General features: G+C 41.4%; 2 long non-coding RNA genes across 2 annotated transcripts in view; one reads left to right on the top strand and one right to left on the bottom strand.

The window, feature by feature from the left end:
* Positions 1-359: 359 nt before the first annotated feature.
* On the bottom strand, positions 360-5,549 carry LOC116087687. Its single transcript, XR_004117560.1, has 3 exons — positions 5,232-5,549; positions 4,315-4,483; positions 360-516 (listed from the first exon to the last, which is right to left on the bottom strand). It is a non-coding gene; the product is annotated as an uncharacterized LOC116087687 (long non-coding RNA).
* Positions 5,550-5,564: 15 nt separating this feature from the next.
* LOC116087686 overlaps positions 5,565-6,673 on the top strand; it is a 19,136-nt gene continuing 18,027 nt past the window's right edge. The window contains exon 1 of the long non-coding RNA XR_004117559.1: positions 5,565-5,685. This is a non-coding gene — a long non-coding RNA (uncharacterized LOC116087686). The remainder of the gene's footprint in view (positions 5,686-6,673) is intronic.

Below are 6,673 nucleotides of genomic sequence, written 5' to 3'. Positions count from 1 at the left end.
GGCTGTGCAGTGTGAGCCAGGTTACCAGCATTTGTGAGCTGTCACCCATGCTGGGGTGAGCATTGGTGATGTAGCTGTCTTGGAGTCATTTCTGCTCCCTTGGTCCTATCCCCGGAAGTAACCCCAATAAAACTCATCGGCTCACCAAGGTGTACCTTGATGTGTAGTGAGGTCCCTATCTGGGGAGAGTAGATCTGTGTGTGTGTGTATTGTATCTCCCCAGGAAAAGTTTTGTCACTCAATGTCCATCTTCTTTAAAGTCAGAACAATTAATATCCTTTCTATCATCAGCTCTTAAGGAACACCCCACCCCTTTGTCACCCGGGGCCAAGAGACAATTAGAAAAGGTCTTGTTTGTGCTTAACTAGGTCACTTATTTAATACGCAAACATTTGTCATGGGCGTGCAGTACAAGCTCAGGCACTTCTTGGAAGCTTCATGAGTGGTTAATCCTCACTTAAGTTAGAAGATCAGCACTATTATTATTTGACACTGTTGTTATTGCCATTTTGTTTTCTGGTGAGAAAAACCAAGGCACAAATAAATTAAGTCAGTCACACAGCAAACGAATGGATCTTAAATTCAAAGCTAGTCTGCAGAGTCTCAAGACCTTAGCTGTTCCATTATACTGTCTAGTCTCTCTTCAGGGGCTAAATCCTTCTAAAAGCCGATAGTGAGAATTCGGGTACTATTTTCAGAAGTGTAAAAGACCTTGTGGTGGTTTTCAAACTATTGGCTTACATATTTGAATACTTGGTCCTCATTTGGTAGAACTGTTTGGGAGAGATTAGAAATGGCCTCTTGTTGGAGGAGGCATATGGGGGGGGGTGAGGCTTTAAAAACCCACACCATTCCTGTTGATCTCTCTGTGCCTCATGCTTGTATTTCAAGGTATGAGTTCTCAGTTATTGCTCTGACACCATGCGTGCCAGCCGGCCTATTGCCATGCTCCCACTATGATGGCAATGGAATCCAACTCTCTGGAAATGTAGGCTCTAATCTATCTCTTCTACAAGTTGCTTGGTGATGCTGTCTTGTCATAGCAACAGAAAAGTAGTTTGGACAGACCTGGTTGGGACCAGGCACACCTCCTATTGCAATCAGACATTTCTCTTTAGTCAGCATATTACCTCATCTTGGGGTACCATCATATATAGCCATGTCCTTATATATGCCTTCTTATAAATCATGTGACCTGAGGATAAATACCTTCTTGGTAGACAGTGAAAGTGTGTCCTGAGTGTAAAGTCATTTTAGATTCTACTTATACTTTAGAAATTTGAGATGAGAGAGCATTTAAGCTGATTTCAATTTTCCTGTATCTTCCTCTGTTGCCTAAGACATGTAAGTTTTTCCTCGGCTTATAAATGTGGGAGCTGATTTAGAATGACATAGGTCAGAAGAAGGTGCTTAACTTTATCTCAAATTTGCATTGCTACAGCTGTGTCTCTGAGGCACTCTCTTGGTATCTATAATTTTGATCTTTTTTTTTTTTGGTTAGGTTTACAGATAATTGTGTCCACACACTTGTAGACTGTGGTGTGGATGGTGTGTGAAATGAGAAGAGGGAGCTATTTCCCAGCTCAGAGACAACTCTCAGTGTCCAATGCAGGACTCCGGGTTCTAAGTACAATTTTATAAGGTTTGAATTTCCCCAAATTGGTTATGGCTTCACCATATATGGAGCCACCCTGTAGACTTCAGGACAGACTTTCTCTGTCTACTAGGAGATATTGGTCCTCAGGTCAGATGATCTATACCACAGGCCTGTCTGTGGGAAAGGCCTTCCTTAAGAACCATGCTCCCTTTAGGGATCATGTGGCTATGACAAAATAGCTCATAATTTTAGAAGTTTCTCTCTGTTGCTGTGGGCCATGACAGCTCTGTATGTATGTATGTATGTATGTATGTATGTATGTATATATGTATGTATATATGTGTATGTATGTATATTATGTGGTAAAAGAAGTCTGTTCACCTCCTGGTGATCAAAAAACACAAGTGTGAGGGTCAAGTTGGGGGTCACTATGTCACTTTCAAAGGCACGTCTGCAGTCACCTAATTTCTTCCCAGTAAGCTTCACCTCTCAAAGATTCTGTCACTTTATAGTAATACCACTGGCTGGTGACTGAGCCTTTACATCAACCTTTGGGGACATCTTGATTCAGTCTATTTAATCTGTAGGAGGATCCCACTCCTACATAAGTGATCTCATTTATTCCCCTGACCCCCCGCCGTGTGTGTGTGTGTGTGTGTGTGTGTGTGTGTGTGTGTGTGTGTGACGTATATACACATAAGGAAGGGTACATTTGCCTATGATAGCTTATACTGATGGCAGAGAACCATGCCTGGTACCTGCCTTAATTCTTTTGAGGCAGGGTCTCTCATTAAACCTGGAATTCACATTTTCCCCTAGGCTGGGTGCTGGAGCTGATTGCCCCAACAATCTTCTGGTCTAGGCTCCCCACAGAGCCTAGGGGTTATAGGAATGCTGACAGGATACCCAGCTTATTACAGAGTGCTAGGATCTTAACTCAGGTCCTGATAGTACACAAATGCTCTTAGCCAGGAAACTATCTTTCCAGTCCTATCTTGTTGGTTTTTGTATTATTTGTATTTAAATATTTTTGTATCTAATTATTTTCGTATCTAAGTATTTTGTATGTGAGTATTTTTGTATATAATTACTTGTATTATTACAAAAATACAGTTTTGTGACCAACAAAAGATAGCCGAATTGAGGATATACCTTGACAAAGACCTTGGCCTTACTTATTAAAAAATTATAGAGACAAATTTCTTGCCTTCCTCTGATTTAAGAAGTATGGCAAAACCCATTACACTTAAAGGTATACACCCTGGACACAGCTTTGGCTCCTTGTCTTAATCACCAAGAACATGACACTTTCATTTGAGACCCCTGTCTTTTCTGGTCATTTCCCATTCATTTTTTTTATTACAAACATTCTTCACCATCACTTCCTAATTGATCGTGAATTTGGAGGACATAATGAACCTACCTCAAGGATGGGCTTGTTTGATGTGTTCCAGATGTGGGCAGCTGTCAGGAGAACAAAGTGATGGGGGATGGGTCTAAACTCATTACACACGTGCCAAGAGCTAAGGTCTCTGCTTTGATTCAGGATCAGTGTCCAAATCAAGAAGATTTGTGAAGTTCAAGCAAGATGGAACCAGCTTTTATTACTTGTTTAGAAATATTATACACTTTTTTTTTATCTAGTTGCTGGATACCACCTTTTGATCAAAATTAAAGAATTGACACGGTTATAAAGTGACCACTAGGGATAAATACTAAACTATTAATAGCTTCATACAAACTCTGTCATGCTTTGCCTTCCGAGTCATTGCGTTTTTTCTTAGTATAAAACTATTGCTTTCTATTTAAAAATCTCTCTTTGAACCAGAGATGGATATGTAAATCTCTTACAGATCCAAGATGTAGACAGGCTTCATTTAATTCTCTCTAATGTTGCAGTGTTATGGAGTTTAGCTTTAGTTTGGATTTAAAAGCAGATCTTAACAGATCGAAGGTACCTACCTATATAATCCTATTTTAAGATGATTTGAACTATGCCACATTAGGGAAAAAAAGCCTCACTAGTTACTGTGTTTGGGAGCAAAGGGGGAAGTTAGGAGGCTGGTAGCTACAGGATTTTTGGAACTACCCTTAAAACTCAGGCTTTCGAACCTGCCGTCACCCAGTTTGTGGGTAAGATAGAGAAGGATGAAGTGGTACCCTCCCCGCCTGGGGTCCCCTGAGCTGTTTCCCTCTCTCTAGCAACTGCTCACTCTCAACATCAGCATCTCAGCACTCTAGGGCTTTAATCCTCTTAGGGCCCACTCTCTAGGGTGGTCCTGACTTGGCACAGAGGAAAGAATAGGCTGCCGTGGAAATCAATAGCATCAAAAGTAGTCTGGGCTTGTCACTCTGCTCAGTAGTCAGCATAAATAACAGGAGGCTAGGTTCTTACGTTTTATTTTTAAAAAATTAAATCGGCATAACATTTGTACTTATGGGATGTGTTATAATTTAACACTTGCATACAGCGTATGAGTATTAGATCAGGCCGCTTACATTTCTGCCTCCTCAAAGATCTTTATGTCTGTGTTATGTTTTCTGTTTAAACTCTTGTCCAGCCATTTGGAAGTTTATAGTAAGTTCTTGTGGAGTGTATTTACCCACTGTCCTATATCACAACTATTCCCCCACTGATGTACACTTTGGGACCACTTATGCAAACTTGTAGGAGAAAGATTTGCCCGGGGCTTCTAGGTTTCTGCTAGAGTACTTACCTGCTTAGCCACTGTGTGAGGATGGGCTAGGGTAGTCCAGGCACCACTGAGTTCAGAATCTTGATGCCTGGGGCATTTCTCATTCAGACAAGAAAAGATACTCTTTTTCCTTTTTGTTAATTACTTTTCTTCTTGGAGCGACTGGTGTTGGTTTATGTGACCAGAGTAACTTAAAGAGGAAAATGTTTTATTGTTGACAGATAGCTCAGTGGTACAGTCTATCATGGTGGGGGCAAGCTTGTCAGCAGGACTTGGGGTGACTACTACTTTGTATCCTACAACCATTTAAAGTATCTAATATTTCTACAAATAAAGACATGGAAGGTTTAAACAGAGGTAAAAAACGTGCTAGCTCAGAGAGGTAACTCTTTTCTTAACTGTATACAAAGTATCTAGTTACAAGTCGGACTATACAACAAAGCGGCTGGGTCTTTAGGAATCTCTGTCTGGGTCATTCTACTGAGCTAGTCCTCCTGAACTTCTCTAAACCCAAAGGCTCTCTTTCCAAGAATATTACTCTACCTGACCAGCTGCTTCTTGAATGTCCTGCAACTCCAAACAGAAAATCTCTATCTCTTACCTGGAGCTCTATCCACAAAGCTCTTTCAAGCTGAGGGAGGACAGAGGAGAGGGGGAGAGAGGAGAGGGGAAAGAGAAGAGGAAAGAGAGGGGAGGAGACAGAGAGAACTCTGTCAAAGTTCCAACTGCTAAAAAGACAGACAGAGAGACAGAAGAGAGAGAGAGAGAGAGAAAGAAATCTCTAGCTACTACCCTGACCCTTGGCAGGCTGAACCACATCTCTGTTATGGGGGTGGGGGCGGGCTCCAAACCAAGTCAGTAGGGGGGAAACCATTTCACCCTTATGGTGGGCTAGTTCAAGGCAGCAGGTCAAAAGGCAAAGAACACAAGAAACTTACCTTAAACTAGGAGGGACCTTTCCATCCTTTAGCATTCTTATCTTTGGAGTCTTTTAGAGGCACACCCAAACTGTATCTCTTCAGGACACGCCTAACTACATCTGACAAGCACAATATCTATTTATACTTTTGTAGTTTGCTAAGAATTAGGTTTTCTGTGTAGAATAATCCCATAGTCTGTAACAGCATCCACAACCAGGAAGAACAGCAATGAATGTTGATTCTCAGCTTGCTGGCTCCTGATTATTCAGCTTGGAACTCCAGCTTACACTGAAGGTTGGCCTCAGCTCCTCAATCCAATCTAGAAACTACTTCATAGATACATCTTGAAGTTTGTTTCCGAGGTGATTCTAGATCTTGGGAAGTAAACAATATGAACAATAAAGCCCCACCCCCCCCCCAAGACATCTGTGACTTGGGCAGAACTGATAATCATCAAAGCGAAGTAAGCCAGGTATGGAAAAAAGAGAGTACCAACCCATCTCACTCTTGTGTAGAATCTAAAGAAACTGGAATGAGCAGAGCTTCAGTTTCCAGAGGCTGGGGAGAATGGGGAGGGAATGAGAGGGTTGGGGGAGGAGAGTGACTGGCCATTGGCTGAAGTGTTAGAGTTAGACAGGAGCAAGGTGCTTTGGGGGTGTTACAGCACCGTAGGGTGACTGTGGATAACAGGTATGTGCTGTACACTTCAGGAAGCTAGAAGAAAAGAATTGTAAAGTCTTTGTCATAAGAAAGGACAAATGAGTGCATTAAGGCAGCTCAGTAGATTAAATGCGTGCCTAGTAAGCATGACAACCTGAATTCAGTCCCTGGAACACACATAAATGTGGAAAGAGAAAATCTAATCGACAAGTTGTCCTCTGACCTCCATATGTACAACATGGCATGTGCTCATCCACGAAAACATCATCTACACATGGGATAAAAAAGAAAAGCAATACCAAATGGTGGAAGAGATGTGTTTTGCCCGCTTTAAATGCTATGAAACATATTTGTGTATATATTGCATAGTGCTCATTAATACATATATTTTTGTTCTAGGTGTCAGTTAATTACATTTTAAAAACTTAATAATCTTTTACAAATAAATAAACTTAATCAGAAGAAAAAACTTAAAAGTCTTATAAAAATTTGGGAAAAGGCAATGAGCTGTGGGCAAGCATTTGTCTAAACATTTTTTTCTTCTTACTAATAAGCCCAGATACATTTGAGGTCCTGGGGCCTTCAGAGCATTTCCAGGAAGCAGCTTTGACATTGTCTCACGGAGGAGGCAGGTCTTTTTGCTGTGGTGGTGCAACCCGTGGTCAATTAGCCAGACTCGCAGACCCTAGCTCACAAGATTCTCATGTCAAGCATCATGTGTTTTTGCTATGTTTTCTCTGCCTGCTATGCAATGAAGTCCTTGAGGGGAGACAGAGAGAGAGAGAGAGAGAGAGAGAGAG

This window comes from Mastomys coucha, unplaced genomic scaffold (genome assembly GCF_008632895.1).
Source record: "Mastomys coucha isolate ucsf_1 unplaced genomic scaffold, UCSF_Mcou_1 pScaffold13, whole genome shotgun sequence".
NCBI classification, from domain to species: Eukaryota; Metazoa; Chordata; class Mammalia; order Rodentia; family Muridae; genus Mastomys; species Mastomys coucha.
Note: the sequence above shows the minus strand (reverse complement) of the source record. Positions and strands in the feature narration are given on the sequence as shown.